The 18,760-nt window shown below is 41.1% G+C and overlaps 1 long non-coding RNA gene across 1 annotated transcript in view; it reads left to right on the top strand.

The window, feature by feature from the left end:
- The window catches only part of LOC126456700 (uncharacterized), a 447,971-nt gene that overhangs the window by 413,246 nt on the left and 15,965 nt on the right, over positions 1 to 18,760 (top strand). The window contains exon 6 of the long non-coding RNA XR_007585378.1: positions 11,683 to 11,911. This is a non-coding gene — a long non-coding RNA (uncharacterized LOC126456700). The remainder of the gene's footprint in view (positions 1 to 11,682; positions 11,912 to 18,760) is intronic.

An 18,760-nucleotide genomic window follows, 5' to 3' on the forward strand; every position in this document is an offset into this window, starting at 1 on the left:
TGTCATCGTCCCGTAATTTCTCTTGTGCCCAGTGGCAGAACTGTACACAACGTTCAAAGTCGTCGCCATGCAATTTCTGGTGCATGGAAATATGGTACGGGTGCAATCGATGTTGATGTAGCATTCTCAACACCGACGTTTTTGAGATTCCCGATTCTCGCGCATTTTGTCTGCTGCTGATGTGCAGATTAGCCGTGACAGCAGCTAAAACACCTACTTGGGCATCATCATTTGTTGCAGATCGTGGTTGACGTTTCACATGTGGCTGAACACTCCCTGTTTCCTTAAATAACGTAACTATCCGGCGAACGGTCGGGACACTTGGATGATGTCATCCAGGATACCGAGTAGCACACATAGCACACGCCCGTTGGGCATTTTGATCACAATAGCCATACATCAAAACAATATCGACGTTTTCCGAAATTGGTAAACGGAAAAAAAGGAACACGGGTAATGCATCACGAAGCAAATACCGTCCGCACTGGCGGAATGTTACGTGATACCACGTACTTATATGTTTGTGACTATTACAACGCCATCTATCACACAGCGAAAAAAGTGGTCCAACTAAAACATTCATATTTCTTTACGTACTACACGAATATGTAATAAAAAATGGGGGTTCCTATTTTAAAAAACGCAGTTGATAGCCGTTTGACCTATGGCAGCGCCATCTAGCGGGCCAATCATAGCGCCATCTGGTTTCCCCCTTCAAGTTAGACGAGTTTCGTTCTTTGTAGTTTTTTCGTTCGATGGTTATTTCGTGAGATATATCGCCCAGTCAATATCAGTGGACCACCCTGTATACTGAGGTGACAAAAGTCATGAGATAGCGATATGCACATAAACAGATGACAGTGGTATCATGTGCAAACAGTATAAAAGGGCATTTACATTGGCGAAGCTGTTATTTATACTCAAGTGATTCAGGTGAAAACATTTCCCACATGATTATAGCCGCACAACGGCAGTTAACAGGCTTTGAACGCGGAATGGTAGTTTGAGCTAGACGCACGGGACATTCCATTTCGGGATTCGTCAGGAAATTCAGTGTTCTGAAATCGACAGTGTCAAGAGTGTGGCCAGAATACCACATTTCAGGCATTATCTCTGAGCACGAACGTCGCAGTGGCCCATGTTGCGCAAGATAGTCAGCGTTAACAAACAACACTACGTAAAAGAACCACAGGAATTAATGTGGGACGTACGACGAACGTATCCGTTAGGAAAGAGCGGCGAAATCTGGCGTTAGTGGGCTATGGTAGCACACGACCAACTCGGGTGCCTTTGCTAACAGCACGACGCCATCTGCAGCGCCTCTAATAGACTCGTCACCATATCGGTTGGATCCTAGACACTTGGAAAACCATTGTTTCGTCAAATGAGTCCCGATTTCAGTTGGTAAGAGCTGATGGTAGGGTTCCAGTGCGGTGCAGTCCCCGCCTATCCACGGACCCAAGTTGTCAACAAGGCACTGTGCAAACTGGAGGTGGGTCCATAACGGTGTGGACTGTGTTTACATGGAATGAGCCGAGCACTGACTGGAGATGATTGTAGCCTGCTACTTGGAGACCTTCTGCAGCCATTCGTGAACTTCATATTCGGGAACAACGATGGAATTTTTGTGGATGACAATGCGCCATTCACCGAGCCACAGTTGTTTGCGACTGGTTGGAAGAACATTCTGGACAATTCGAGCAAATGATTTGGCCGCCTAGATCACCCGACATGAATCCTATCGAAAATTTTTGGGATATAATCGTGAGGTCAGTTTGTGCTCGAAATCGTGCACCAGCAACGTCATCGCAATTATCTGACGGCCGTAGGGGCAGCATGGCTCATTATTTTTTCAGGAGCTTCCAGTGACTTGTCAAGTCCATGCCAAGTTGACCTGCTGCACTACGCCGGGCAAAATGGGGTGTGTCACAATATTCTAACTTCATGCATTCCATGACTTTTGTCACCTCACTACAGTACCTTACTGAAATGGTTAAGGAGTGGTGAATTTGTGACTCTGAGTCTAAGTTACGTAGTCAGGTAACTTTGTTTAATCATGTCTCCACCGTCAAACTAATGGACCCAAATTAATAAAGGAAAAATCGTATTAAATATTTACCTTTCTCAAACTCGTGATAACTTACGCGCGAGGAAGTAATGCAGCGACAACATTGTCTTAATATCTTCACACTTTTCAAATCAGTCTTTACAAAATCATACTTCAAGAAATAACATCCTCTGTGTTTGAATCTCTGTGTCGCGCTAGTTGTTTCCAGACCACTCAGCAGACTGACCAACATGTATTCTCTCACCTACTCGTACTCCACACAGAATGTTCACTGGCAATAACAATGCTACTGACAATCAAAGATCACATTGTTTGCGCTCAGAACCTCTGTGGCATAGCATATCGACTGCTGCGGATTTCTCTTTGAAAAAATATCCAGTGTACAAGTATGAAGTCTAGCACGTCGAACGAAAAGAGAGCTCACATTGCCTGTAGTTCTCCACAACAAACTCTTCTTACTATTGTGACGTTATGAGCAATGATTCTGTTATACAATTGAAGGGTATATTTACTTTGCAACAAGGGAACATCTGTGCTAGATACATTCATTCTGTATCTTTCACTATAGTCAATAACCAGCAATATCAAGATCCAATGAGCATATGTGTGATCTATCTATGCAGTGCATAGAGTTACACTACAACTAACTGTAGGTTGATGCAAAAAAATCAAAATTTGTTAGATATACCCTCTCTGTACCTTGTAGTTAATTTGTGGTAAAGCACTGAATATACCATGTTGTTCCAAAATTAAGAGAAAACCAGTTAATAATTTTTAAAGGACATTGTTCAGTTTGAGAAATCTTAAGAAGTTTTTCTGTTGCTCTGAAGAACAATTTTAATCATTCTTTCTGATTGTTTCATTCAAAGAACATTACTGATAACACTTTTGTCAGCTGCAAAACTATTAACTCTGCATGACTTATATTAAGTGGAAGGCCATTTTCAAATATAAGGAGTAAGAGTGGACATAAAATTGAACCCTGTAGGACTCAGTTTCTGATTTCTCCCTTCTCACGAAAAGTTTGTCTCTCCAACATCGATTCAATTGCTGCATTATTTTTTTGTGTATGATTGAAACTAGTTGTCCATAAAATCACGAATTCCATTAATTTATTTTTGTACTGTTAATGTATAACTGAATATTGTAGTCACGGAACCCCACTGAAATCCAAACTGTGATATACTAAGTAAATTGTTTCATTTTAGTGCAACTACATAACATGACTAGGTTAAAAAATGTAAAAACAAAATTTGGCTGCTAATCACAGAGAAGTTTTGCTTATGCTTCTGCACATCATGTACAAAAAAAATTCTTTGTTGTTAATATCACTTTTGTGTCAGGCTGAGGAATTTTAATCTCTCCTTCATATGTGCTCCAAGCTCAAGCGTTGTTTCCTAGGTAATGAGGCTATATTAAATCAATATGTTATTGTTATGTGCTATATTAAATCAATATGTTATTGTTATGTGCTATATTAAATCAATATGTTATTGTTATGTGCATATGGACCCTGTCGGATCAGGCATTACATTTATGATTCGCCTTTCTAATAGCCCACATAGCTTTCATTCTTTCTCCAAGTACTTTCTTCCTTTCCTCTGACCACTTGGTCCCTGACCTTTTAGGGACTACAATCTCTGGCTATCCTTCTGTTTATCTTCTGACGGTAAAGTTTCGTGTCTAGAATGTCCAATGTTCCTATCTGTGACTTTTCCAAGTCATATCTGACTTCTTCTACCGATGGAATGTTCTTCAGTTTTGCAGTGTATGTCAAAATCTTGAGAGTTAGCCTTGAAGATGGGAGTCTATGAATGTGTCCATAGAATTTCAGCCTTCGTTTTCTAATATCCGCGGCAAGGTTGGATGGTTCTTCTGTTGCTTTGCGCAATTAGAGTCTATACCCCTCTTCTGTTTTATCTAGTCCCAGCATTTGCCTCATGATCTTTCTTTCCTCCTTCAAGATGTTCTCCAGATCGCCTTTTCTATTAAGTACCAAGGTTTTTGCTCACGTACAGCTCTTCACGTTTAGTCACTATATTATAATGTTTGATTTTGTACGGATGGACATAACTTAATCATAGCTAACACTTGGTTCAAGAATCATAAAAGAAAGTTGCTTACATGGAAGAATCCTGGAGTCACTAGAAGGTATCAGATGGATTATATAATGGTAAGACAGAGATTTAGGAACCAGGTTTTAAATTGTAAGACATTTCCAGGGGCAGATGTGGACTCTGACCACAATCTATTGGTTATGAACTGTAGATTAAAACTGAAGAAACTGCAGAAAGGTGGGAATTCAAGGAGATAGGACCTGGATAAACTGACTAAACCAGAGGTTGTACAGAGTTTCAGGGAGAGCATAAGTGAACAATTGACAGAAATGGGGGAAAGAAGTACAGCAGAAGAAGAATGGGTAGCTCTGAGGGATGAAGTAGTGAAGGCAGCAGAGGATCAAGTAGGTAAAAAGACGAGGGCTAGTAGAAATCCTTGGGTAACAGAAGAGATATTGAGTTTAATTGATGAAAGGAGAAAATATAAAAATGCAGTAAATGAAGCAGGCACAAAGGAATATAAGCGTCTCAAAAATGAGATCGACAGGAAGTGCAAAATGGCTAAGCAGGGATGGCTAGGGGACAAATGTAAAGATGCAGAGGCTTATCTCACGGGGTAAGATAGATACTGCCTACAACAAAATTAGAGACCTTTGGAGAAAAGAGAACCACTTGTATGAATTTCAAGAGCTCAGATGGAAACCCAGTTCTAAGCAAAGAAAGAAAGCAGAAAGGTGGGAGGAGTATATAGAGGGTCTATAAAAGGGCGATGTACTTGAGGACAATATTATGGAAATGGAAGAGGATGTAGATGAAGATGAAATGGGAGATACGATACTGCGTGAAGAGTTTGACAGAGCACTGAAAGACCGAAGTCGAAACAAGGCCCCGGGAGTAAACAACATTCCATTAGAACTACTGACGGCTATGGGAGAACCAATCCTTACAAAACTCTACCATCTGATGAGCAAGATGTATGAGACAGGCGAAATACCCTCAAACTTAAACAAGAATTCCAATCCCAAAGAAAGCAGGTGTTGACAGGTGAAAATTACCGAACTATCTGTTTAATAAGTCACAGCTGCAAAACACTAACACGAATTCTTTACAGACGAATGGAAAAACTGGTAGAAGCCAACCTCGGGGAAGATCGGTTTGAATTCCGTAGAAATATTGGAACACAATACTGACCCTACGACTAATCTTAGAAGAAAGATTAAGGAAAGGCAAATCTACGTTTCTAGCATTTGTAGACTTAGAGAAAGCTTTTGATAATGTTGACTGGAATACTCTCTTTCAAATTCTAAAGGTGGCAGGGGTAAAATACAGGGAGCGAAAGGCTATTTGCAATTTGTGCAGATACCAGATGGCAGTTATAAGAGTCGAGGAGCATGAAAGGGAAGCAGTGGTGGGGAAGGGAGTGAGACACGATTTTAGCCTCTCCCCGTTGTTATTCAATCTCTATATTGAGCAAGCAGTAAAGGAAACAAAAGAAAATTTCGGAGTAGGTATTAAAATCCATGGAGAAGAAATAAAAACTTTGAGGTTCGCCGATGACATTGTAATTCTGTCGGGACAGTGTCTTGAAAGGAGGATATAAGATGAACATCAACAAAAGCAAAAAGAGGTCGAATTAAGTCGGGCGATGCTGAGGGAATTAGATTAGGAAATGAGACACTTAAAGTAGTAAAAGAGTTTTGCTATTTGGGGAGCAAAATAACTGATGGTGGTCGAAGTAGAGAGGATATAAAATGTAGACTGGCAATGGCAAGGAAAGCGTTTCTGAAGAAGAGAAATTTGTTAACATCGAATATAGATTTAAGTCAGGAAGTCGTATCTGAAATTATTTGTATGGAGTGTAGTCATGTATGGAAGTGAAGCATGGACGGTAAATAGTTTGGACAAGAAGAGAATACAAGCTTTTGAAATGTGGTGCTACAGAAGAATGCTGAAGATTAGATGGGTAGATCACATAACTAATGAGGAGGTATTCATTAGAATTGGGGAGAAGAGGAGTTTGTGGCACAACTTGACTAGTAGAAGGGACCGGTTGGTAGGACATGTTCTGAGGCATCAAGGGATCACAAATTTAGCATTGGAGGGCAGAGGGTAAAAATCGTAGAGGGAGACCAAGAGATGAATACACTAAGCAGATTCAGAAGGATGTAGGTTGCAGTACTGGGAGATGAAGAAGCTTGCACAGGATAGTGTAGCATGGAGAGCTGCATCAAACCAGTTTCAGGACTGAAGACCACAACAACAACAACATGGATGGACATACGTTTCTTGTTGTAGTTTTCACGCGTTCTCCCATTTGCTCGTTTGAGCTTTTGTAACCGAACTTTCTGTACTTTCTTTTCCAACCCTGTTGGTTCTATGATCTCACCGAGGTATTTGAAGTGTGGACCTCATTTGATCTGCCCGTGTTTTGTGTTCAGTTCCTGAATGTACAATTTAGTGCAGATGAACTTGGTCTTCTCGAATGAAATTTGTGGTCCAGTTTTCTCATCGCATTCCTTGACGACTTCAATCTGTTTGATGGCTGTATTTTCGCAGGCCGCTAGTATCGGTAGGTCGCCTGCGATAGCTTAACAACTGACATTGATGTCATCATTCTTGAAAGGGTTTCCAGTGGTCCTGGGTTTTCAATTCCATTCTCTGGTGACTTTATCCAGAACAAGGTTGAAGAGCAGTGGTGACAATCCTTCACCTTGTCGCACACCGCTCTTCATCTCAAAGGGCTCTGACAATTCGCCCATGAATTTCACTTTTGACTTCGTGCCCGTGAGTTCTTCCTTGATGAGTCTTAATGTCTTTCGATGAAGTCCTTGTTCTTCTAAGATGTTAAAGAGGGACTGTCGATCGACTGGATCATATGCCTACTTATAGTCGACGAACATACAGATGATCGGAAAGCTTCGGGTTGCTCTATATGTCAATAGCATCTTCAAACCAAAAATTTGTTCAACACAAGAACGCCCCGATCGAAAACCGGCTTGATAGTCACAAATTTTGTTTTCAAGCTGTTCTTATGGTCTCTGAAGAAGGCACACAGATAGAATTTTGTAGGTGACTTCAAGGAAAGAATTTCCTCTGTAGTTATCTTTCTTGTGTAACGGATGGATGAGTGCACATTTCCATTCTTCAGGTACCTTTTCCATTTTCCAGATGTCTATGATGATTTGTGTGAGCTCGTCAAGTGTATTTTGGCCTATTTTCTTCAATAGTTCTGCAATTACTCCATCTTCTCCAGATGCCCTGTTATTCTTGAGTCTGAAGATGTGTCTATGGCTATCTTCTTTGGTAGGTGGTGGAGATTCTGGGTTTAGTTTCTGGGTTTAGTTTGGGCTATCTTGATGTGGACTCCTGGAAATTGAATAGCTCTGAGAAATACCGAAACAATTCTCTACAATTATCTGGTTGGTCAGCGCGAGTTTGTCGCCCGGTTTTTCGGCAACGTAAGTTTTGAGGGGTGTATCCTCGAATCCTCCCTGCGAACGTCCTGTAAAAATCTCGAGTATTGTGATCTCGGGAGTCTTTTTCTATCGAGTTTAGCCGGTCCTTCACGTGCCGCCTCTTTGTTTGTCTGATAATTTGTGAGGCTTTTTTTCTGGTCTGAATATAATGTTGTTGAGCATCCAGTGACTTCATTGAGTTAGATTTGTGGAAGGCCCCCTTTCGTTCTTCCAGTGTTTCTTCACATGCGGAGTCCCATCACGGGTGTTTCGTATTCTTCTTCAATGGTACTGCCTCTTTGGTTCTCTTGATTATCTTGTTACGGAATTGATGCCAGGTGCCTGCCTTTCTCTTTTACAATTCTTCTTTTATGTTGCTTTCTTTGTTCTTTTTGGTGTCGATTTTTTGAAAATGAGTTTTCTTGTGGTGGATTCTTTTCGGAGTAAATTTCACTTTGATCCGTACTACGTAGTGGTCAGAGTCAATGTTGGCTCCTCTTCGGACTTGCAAGTCATGAATTTCCTTCAGTGAAGGGTGTGCAATGACCACATGGTAAATCATTATAAGTAATAAGTAGGGTTTTTACTGACTCACATTGCCTTTACTAATGCGTAGCTTCTCCTCGAGAAAGTCAACTTCAGATTCTAGACGCTTCCGATACTGAAATGTAACGATTCATGACTGTCTTGCATCGTTGTCTCTCTAAAACCAAACGTTTTTGCCCTTCCTTTCCTGAAGCCATATCATACAAATCTTGGCAGCCTTCCATCAATAAGTCATCGTCTTATACCTTGTCATTCCTCAGCCAGATGACTTAATGTTTCTTTCCATTGTAATCTTCACACACGCGCCCAACCCTCCATTTCATCTTCTATATGTGTCTCATCTTTGTTTTTCTCCTGATTTTTTCTTGTTCACGGATCACATATGTGCACAAATAGTGGAAGTGATACGCATGTCTGAACGATTCGGTAAAGAATTTTTTATCATTGCTGCTGCATGATGTTTACTGACCTATAACAAAAGAGCAGCTAGTTTAATAGTTGCAAAATGACTGCCCATGTCACAGTGACTAATTTTAATACACCTCTCTCTGTCACAGGCACACAGCAACAAATGTAAACCTCCTTTTATGTTATTTTAGTTATTTTGTAGCTATCTAACTCGAGTATTAGAGCTTTATCTAGAGAACAGTGTTTGTTACGAAATAAACCTGACATTGTGCCTCATGCGAAAGCGCGTATCTTATACTTTTCAAATGTTGAACTTCCTCAATTATAAAATGGAAAATATCATTTTGAAATAATAACAGTACAAATCAATGTTATTGAATTGACAGTTAAGTACGTTTCACATTAATACCGAAGTAAGCATTGCTGTGTTGCATCTTCCACATTAATTTAACAGATAATCACTGACAGCGAAAGCCTTTTTCAATTACCTACTAATAGCAATATTTTCCGCCACGGAAGTTACTGATTAACAAACACGGAGCTCTCTCGATCACAACAGTAGCCCCAAAAAGGATCCCCTGCACACACACACACACACACACACACACTCTGTGTGTGACCAGTAATGCTTGGGCAGTATTGCTGGCGTTGAAAGCAGGACTGTGCCCCCGGCAGAGAAAAGGCGCACTCATTTTCGAAAATTCCAGAATTCAGAATTCAGGGAGCGCAATGTTACTACGCCATAACAGATAGCAGGACTACTTACATAGTAGAGATGTAGGTGAAAACATTTTTGACCAAACGAAACCGGAAGTAATCCCTTTAACAAGAAGACTGTTTAAACTTGCGGAAAAGCTTGAAATTGAAGCATCCAATTTGTTTAAAATTGATAAAATCAATATAATTTTCGATTTTTACCACTCACTAAATTAATAATCACCTCGTTTGTTAAGCACTAGGTTACATTTCAGTGGCTTACACATGGAACACACGGTTCCCAGTTTCCAACAACAGTCGTTTCTTCCACACTAGTGAGCATAGTTTCTGTGGTGTCACCGCCAGACACCACACTTGCTAGGTGGTAGCTTTAAATCGGCCGCGGTTCATTAGTACATGTCGGACCCGCGTGTCGCCACTGTGTGATCGCAGACCGAGCGCCACCACAAGGCAGGTCTCGAGATACGGACTAGCACTCGCCCCAGTTGTACGGACGACGTAGCTAGCGACTATACTGACGAAGCCTCGCTCCTTTGCCGAGCCGATAGTCAGAATAGCCTTCAGCTAAGTCAATGGCTACGACCTAGCAAGGCGCCATTAGTACCATTGCATGTATCTAAAGAGTCTCACTTGTATCGCCACAATCTCCAGATGTACCAAAAGGATGGATTAAAGTTAAGTATTCCAGAAGCTACGTACTTTTCTTTATAGCATTCATTACGTATCCTGTTTCAGACCTCACGCCATCCTGCTTTAACTTAGCGCGTGCCTTTCGGCTTCCTCTCATTGTGTCTAGGCTGTCTTGTCTAGACACAACAGTTTCAGCATCCAGTGCCTTGCAGTTCTTCCGTTTATTTACAATTAATAGCTGAAGCACATACTAATTACTACAAACAGGAAAAGTAAACTGGATTTGCAGCAATATTCTTTTGTAGCTGTGGGGTTATTTTACTATATTTCAGATGTCAATTACAGGTGCAAATTCTTATGGAAATGTACAAGTCACTTTAAAACATTACAGATTCGTGCAGATTCTGTGCTGGAGGCAAATGATTTGCTGGATTCTCGAGCTTAAAGAATAGATGTACTGGGCTATCTAGCACCATCTTTATCGATATACGAGTATTTTAAAATGTGATAAGTGTCTGCAGAGCGTAAGGGAGATATTTTTCATGCGACAAAGAATTTTGCATAGAAAATAAAAGTAACATTTCTCTACTCTGATTAATGTGTAACGAGAAACTTTCATTTCTCTAGAATATTTCTCGTTCTACTGCTAATGGTATTTATTCCATGTCTTCTAATCCAATTCCATAAAAATATTTGTCAAGCTCTCAATCATACTCTGTTTACCTTTTTTTTTTTTTTTTTTTTTTTTTTTTTTTTTTTTTTTGGTACCTCAAATACTTTTCCAGGTCATTGCGTCTCGTGGTACAACTTCATTCTCACATTTCCTTACAGCTGAATTATATTCGGAAAGTAACTTCAAGTAGTATGAGGTACAAATTTGATGTTCCGCTTCTGTTCTGTGTATGACACAGCAATGATATTGGTAATTAGTAGAGCTCTTGGATAAATTGAATAACCTATGAGTAAAGAGGAACATATTTTGTGACTAACTTAGAGCAAAGAAGAAAACTTATATCCCGACTTCTCATATAATTTTGTGTGGGGAAATCAACATTTCGATAAATAAATTTAAAAAATTCTTTGTGATAAGTCTGAAAGAATAAACACCGCATATATACTTTTTCAGATGGGTTTTATTGTTTCCGAAATAACGATTGACACTCATAACACTTTAAACATTATAGTGAGGTTTTGCAACGTTTGGAATTTTCAATTAATTTAGGACAGATTAAGTATTGGAAATTCCTAGTCAGATGTTCTTTTTCTCTTTAATAGATACCATATTATTCTTGTGAGACTAACTGAAAGGCTGGAGAAAAACAAGTTTCTAAATTAATTTGATAACTGGAATACGAATTCAGAGGTTCACAAAGGATATCTAATTTACTAAGACGATACGTTTGTCACATACATTTTGGTACAGACTAATAGATTGATTTTTGGACTGTATTAGGCTTTTCTTCGTCACATTCTGTCTCGCAGGATGCCAATCAAGGAAAGCGGTCAAGGGAGAGAGTGAGGAATTTGGATGGCTCAGCTGGAGCATTGTTGCCCTTGAAGAATAATCGTTCGTATTCGATTCCTGATCGATTTAATATATCATTAGGGTTAATTTTGATACACATTTCACGACGCAATGAAAATTTAAACCAAATATATGAAACTTTGATCAATGGCTTTAACTGCATGTTTTATTGAAATAACTCTTCCTTAATAAATCATGTAACTTCAAAAAAACTGACAGTATTTTGAGATGCTATAACAATGTGTTTGATGCACTTCATTTCTCTTTCTCTTTCAGATTACCAGAGAAAGTAAAAAGACGTCCTTCGAAAATGGGTATGCGAAACTCTGAAGATGTCTTCCCAGCTACGTATTGAGTTTTCACAAGCTGTATCCGTAATGTTCAAACACAGTCGATTTGTCAAGTACGGAAATATTCAATAGTTGATGAGATGACACAGTACCAGACGAAGTGAGAAATAGAATTGCCGTGAAGGACGTTATTGTCAGAAAATTAAACAAAATGGGTAAGTTTTAATTCATTACTGGCCCAATGATAGCAAAAAGTTAATTGCTTATCCCAGTTACAGCGAAAATTCCACTTGTTTAACATATTACTCGAGCACGACGTGACAGATGGATGGGTATTGGAAAGTGTTGTCCTGTTATTAGGAGGAAGAGAAGAATGTTTTCCTATAATATTGTGGTATAAGTTCCAAGGCGGGCAGAAGTACAAAAATGCGTCCCTACAGGAGAGAGCTATCAGTACGTTACGGAAGATATTAGTTTTCCTGGAAAGTAATTATGACTGTCTTGTGACCGAAACAACGTGGAGCTATTTCGAACATTTTCCTTTGAAACGCTATAGTAATGAAGCTACAAGAATATGCAGTCATTTAAGGATAATGTGAAGGACATTGACTGGAGAGGAGGAGGAAGAGGACACTGACATCCCGCTAGACACTGATATGGTTGATGGCAACCCCATCATCATCTCTCAAGCCCTTCTAAAATCCTAGGTCCCCCCACTTGTAACTTAGTCTTCTTACGCTAGTTTCTTGTTTACCCTCCTTTTCTTAATTCTGCATACACTTAACGAGCCTTTCGCTCGTCATGTTTGAAACTTTGAAACTATTCTTTCCTCGTATCTTTCTCTCTCTCTCTCTCTCTCTCTCTCTCTCTCTCTCTTTCTCTCTCACCTCTCAGCTTCTCTTTTATGTGTCATAGTATGGTCTTCAGATCGAAGGCTTGTATAATATAATGCGTGTTTGTGTGTGTGTGTGTGTGTGTATGTGTTGGTGGGTGGGCGGTTGGATGGGTGGGTCAGAGGGTGGGTGGCTGTGTGGGTGGGTGGGCAGGTGGGTAGTGTGTGTTTGAGTGGGTGGGCATGTAGGTGTATAGGTGTGTGTGGGGGAGGGGGGGGGTTGTGTGGACGTGTGTTTCACGCCATGTGAATGAAGAAGCGGGAATTGGAAATCATGGACAGGAAAAAAAAAACATGGGATATTAAAATTCAACGTCCTGTATTAGACGGTTTAGGGAAATCACCAAAAATGAAAATGAAGACTGGCGCACGCGCTGTCATCCCGAAACGAATGCATTGTCTTCCCACTGACCTCCTTGCTTGATGAGCGACAAAAGACTCTCATTCAGCACGGGTTGACACAAACCTCTTCTTCGATTTCATTTTCTACTTAAAGTGAATGTCAATTTGATGGGAAGTTCGTACATTTGGAAATTTGTGGTAAGGTCTTATGGGACCAAACTGCTGAGGTCATCGGTCCCTAAGCTTACACACAACTTAATCTAACTTAAACTAATTTACGCTGTGGACAACACACACACCAAAGCGCGAGGAAGGACTCGAACCTCCGACGTGGGGAGCCGCGCGAACCGTGACAAGGCGCCTAAGAAGGCGCGGCGATAGGAATATTACTACGGCTTTTACGAAATTATATCTATGCAAGAAGCTGACCTATATATTGCACTAAATACTTTTCCATTATTAGAACTATAATTTGGAAGTAAATCATACCATTGTATCAATGTGGCAGCATGTCACATTAACGTGATCACTTGCCAAAAGCGTAGATAGCCCCCTTTTGCAGTGCGCACGTGCAGGAAGAGAGTCACTGAGATTCCGGTAGTACCGGCAGGGATGGAGAGCCATCGCGACTCCAGACCGTGGTCAGCTGCGCTAAGTTACTTGGTTGAGGAACCATGGCGCGTAGTTCCTGAGCGAGGTCGACCCACAGATTCCCTGTTGTGTTTAAACCCCGGAGTTCGGTGGCCAGGGGAGTACGGTAAACTTACCCTAGTTCTCTTCGAGCCACGAACATACAATGAGAAGTGTGTGACTCACTGCAGTCTTCTCCTGATAGGCGCCATTATACCGTGAAAAACAAACTGCATATAGGGATGAACATGTCACCCGAAGATAGATGCATATTGGTGTTGGTCTATTGTGCCTTCCAGTATGACGAGATCTCCCACAAAATGACACGAAAACATTCCCCAGACCATAACGCTCCCTCGTCAGGTCTGGATCTTTCCGACGACAGTTGCAAGTGTTTTGTTTTCCGACGTTTCACGCCTTATACGCTAACAGCCATTTGTACAACTTAACATAAAACGCCACCTGTCACCACTCAGTTGCGGTGCTGGCGGGCAAACTCCAGCCTTAGTCGCCGCTGGACAACAGTCATCATGGGTGCATGAACCAGGCTGCTGGTGTGGAGTCCCGTGCGCAGCAACTTCCGCTGAACGGACGAGAGTTCCATGGTTCATCTGGGTGGGCAGTTGCTCAGTAGTTGCACGTCCATTCGCCCGTCACATCTCCTCAACTGTCGTTAACCACTGTTATCTACAGTCCGTAATGCACCATAGTTACCTTGGCGCCCGTTTTAGATAGCACCATTTTGCCACGTAGGGTATACTTTATCGGCGGCGGCACGCGAACAGTTTACAGACTCAGCCGTTGGCCGGCCGATGTGGCCGAGCGGTTCTAGGCGCTTCAGTCTGGAACCGCGTGACTGCTACCGTCGCAGGTTCGAATCCTGCTTCGCGCATGGATGTGTGTGTTGTCCTTAGGTTAGTTAGGTTTAAGTAGTTCTAAGTTCTAGGGGACTGATGACCTCAGATGTTGAGTCGCATAGTGATCAGAGCAATTTGAACCATTTTGAACTCAGCCGTTGCCGGTATGCTTCCACCCTTGGCCCGAAAGCTAATGATCATGTCCTATTGGACGTTAGGTAAATGCTCCGTTTCCGCATTGCGTCAACGATTGCACCGTTTCCCGCGTCCTTCCGACATACCTTATATATCCTCCATTGCTGTTGCTGCCACCTGCCGCATGTGAGTGTTTCTTGCATGTTGACGTCGAACACAGACGGTAGTCACGTTAATATGACTGGGCGGTGGAGATGTGACACATAGCTATTTGGAACTTAAGACTTGCTATCTCTATTACTCTATGAATCACTATAACGCAGGTAACAGAGGCCATGAAGTGGTTTCCGCTTCCCGCATGTGGATGTACCCTAGAAAGAATGATTCGTTAACGTCTTTGTGCACGCTGTTTGTAGTAACTTCAGATTTTAGCGGCCGTGAGCAAGCAACAGATTGTCCCATGAGAAAGAGGCAGTACCCAGGTATTTGACAGAAACGGTCATTTGAAGCGAGAAACTTTACATGGACATATCCCTTATTCCAAATTCTTTTTCAAACCAGAACGCAGTTAACGTATTCTCTTATTTATTTTCGTTATAACTTCATATTTTGTCAGTTTTACACTTGTACATACACTATGTGATCAAAAGTATCCGGAAACCTGGCTGAAAATGACTTACAAGTTCGTGGCGCCCTCCATCGGTAATGCTGGAATTCAGTGTGAGGTCGACCCACCCTTAGCCTTGATGACAGCTTCTCCTCTCGCAGGCATACGTTCAGTCATGTGCTGGAATGTTTCTTGGAGAATGGCAGCGCTTTCTTCATCAGTGCTGCGCTAAGCAGAGGCATCAATGTCGGTCGGTGCGGCCTGGCACGAAGTCGACGTTCCAAAGCACCCCAAAGGTGTTCTATAGGATTCAGGTCAGGACTCTCTGCAGGCCAGTCCATTACAGGGATGTTATTGTCGTGTAACCACTCCACCGCAGGCCGTGCACTATGAACAGGTGCTTGGTCGTGCTGAAAGAAGCAATCGCCATCTCCGAATTGCTCTTCAACAGTGGGAAGCAAGAAGGTACTTAAAGCGTCAATGTAGGCCTGTGCCGTGATAGTGACAAGCAAAACAACAAGGGGTGCAATCCCCCTCAATGAAGAACACGACCACACCGTGACAGCACCGCCTCCGAATTTTACTGTTGGCACTGCACACGCTGGTAGATGACGTTCACCGGGTTTCGCCATACCCACACCCTGCCAACGGATCGCCACATTGTGTACCGTGATTCGTCACTCCACACAGCGTTTTTTCCACTGTTCAATCGTCACGTGTTTACGCCCCTTACACCAAGCGAGGCATTTACCGGCATGATGTGTGGCTTATGAGCAGCCGCTCGACCATGAAATCCGAGTTTTTTCACCTCCCGCCTTACTTTCATAGTACTTGCAGTGGATCCTGATGCAGTTTGGAATTCCTGTGTGACGGTCTGGATAGATGTCTGCCTATTACACATTACGACCCTCTTCAACTGTCGCCGGCGTCTGTCAGTCAACAGACGAGGTCGTCCTGAACGCTTTTGTGTTGTACGTGTCCCCTCACGTTTCCACTTGACTATCAGATCGGAAGCAGTGGACCTAGGGATGTTTAGGAGTGTGGAAATCTCGCGTACAGAGATGTGACACAAGTGACACCCAATCACCTGACCACGTTCGAAGTCCGTGAGTTCCGCGGAGCGCCCCATTCTGTTCTCTCACGATGTCTAATGCCTACTGAGTTCCCTGATACGGAGTACCTGGCAGTAGGTGGCAGCACAATGCACCTAATATGAAAAACGTATTTTTTTTTGTGTGGCGGGGGATCCGGATATTTTTGATCACATAGTGTATGTACAATAGTTAGCAAACATTAAAGCATGCGTTTTATAAAGTATCAGTTGAAAAATACCTATAAATAATATATTTATCTCTGAGCATGATCATATCGTGCACGTCACATTACAGCTGTTGCACAGTTCACAATATACGTTTCAGTATCCTGCAGTCAACTTGTGTGCATTTGTGCTCTCATAATGCTTGAATGAATGTCTCTGCAGTTTCCACAATGAGGGGAGGGGAGCACAGGCGGTAATGCGACCAATTACTTCATCTCGCGTTTTCACAGCTCGTTTGTAAACCTCAGACTTCATCCAAACCCTTAAACAAAAATCTGATGGCATAAGATACGGCGATCTTAGTGGCCAGTTAATTTTACTACCAGGACCTATCCAGGGTAAGTGCGGCTGGCATGTTTCCTCACACGTGTGGTATAATATGGAGGATCTCCGTCATGCTGGAAGTACATTACAGCCCGTGTGGTCCAAGGAACGTTCTACGATGTTCAGGAAACGACTTATCCAAAAAAAACAAAAACAAGTAATTCTGTCCTGTTGGGCGAGTAAGACATATACGTACGCGCCACTAGCCGAAAAGCAATTGTACATTAAATATGTTGAATCTCGGAAACCATTCGGAACACGGCATACGTCCATTTGAAATTTTTTGCTTCGAACGAGGTTTCCTGTCATATTCCTGAATGTTGTCCACACCTGCAGTGTCACCCTATATTACCGGCTGCAGAGTATTTGTAGAGGCATAACTGTAAAACTGGTCGTTGGGACTCTGTAAACAGGTATTTCCGAGGAAATAGTCACATCTGTATTTCGTATGTAATCTGTTGCAAGACAGACAAGTCTACGAAAACATTTTCGTAAGAAATGTTTAGGCTTCTCGGAAAACTCATTATTATCTGTCGTACAACGGATCGCAAGACACCAGTAATAATGATTCCAAACCCTTTTAATATTTTATTTATATTTTCGACGGATAGGTAGAGCACAGCGATTATCAGATGATTCACTATCTGTTATCATCACCTAACATTTATAATTATTTCGTGTTTTGCGCTATATATTTGCAATCACTCAGTAGTAAGGTGTTGTGTGCTGTATCTTCTTTGTGTAGATGACAAATAAGATGTCAAATCCGGTTATTGTCCTATACGTCGTACACGATTGTAACTGATAATAACAGAAGACGTCAAAACTGGTTATTTCTATATACATTGTGTGCTGTATCTTCTTTGTGTAGATGACAAATAAGATATCAAAACCGGGTGTTGTTCTATACGTCGTACACGATTGTAACTGATAATAACAGAAGGTGTCAAAATTGGTTATTGCTCTATACATTATGTGCTGTATCTTCTTTGCGTAGATGACAAATAAGATGCCAAAACCGATTATTGTTCTATATGTCGTACACGATTGTAACTGATAATAAGAGAAGATGTCAAAATTGGTTATTGATCTTTGCAAAAACAGACATAATGTCTTATGGGATAACAGCAATCAGTGATTTTATGTTACTTTAAATCTGTCTTGAATGCAAATTTTTTTTATTATTCATATGACCGGTTTCGGTTCATTCAGAACCATCTTCAGATCTGTAAAAATAATTATACTAATTTACTATTTCACGAAAGCAAATCTTTTTCATCCTATCTTATCAACATCAAATGTACCAGAACGTACCTGATATTTAAGTTACAGGAGTAACCCGTCCAATTCAGCAACTTTCACATGCTACGTCACATAAAATTGGTTGGCAGAGTGCACGTCATTTATATTAATTATGACACTATTACCGACAGGTGGCGTCTGGTACATTTGTTACATTCCATTTGCACATACTGCATTCAGTAGATCTTTTTTATATTAAAAATATTTAATTAAAATATGTAGATGTCAAAGCTAAAATCTGTACTTGTCAGGATTAAAAAACAGTAAAATTATCATTTTTATACGATCTAACAGGCATAGGGCGATTTATATATCTATATGAATAATAAAAAAAAAATTTGCAATCAAGACGGATTTAAAGTAACATGGTTATTGATCTATACATTGTACACGATTATGTCTGATAATAGAAGTTTCTGTCTTTTTAACAGTTCTACGCCTCTAAGCAGAGGTTCAATCACTTTGACATCGCAGTTCGTTTTTTTTCTGCTGTAAACAAAAATTTTTTTCGATTGAAGCGGTTCTCCTCGAAATAGCTGTAAATTATTTCTCAACAGGATCACTGTTGCTTTTAATCTGGTAACATGAATATGTCTATTGCAATTAAGCAGCCCATTTAACTAGTTGTGTTACGCAACAGAATTATTAATTGTATAT

The sequence above is a fragment of the Schistocerca serialis genome, chromosome 2, assembly GCF_023864345.2.
Source record: "Schistocerca serialis cubense isolate TAMUIC-IGC-003099 chromosome 2, iqSchSeri2.2, whole genome shotgun sequence".
Lineage (NCBI taxonomy): Eukaryota > Metazoa > Arthropoda > Insecta > Orthoptera > Acrididae > Schistocerca > Schistocerca serialis.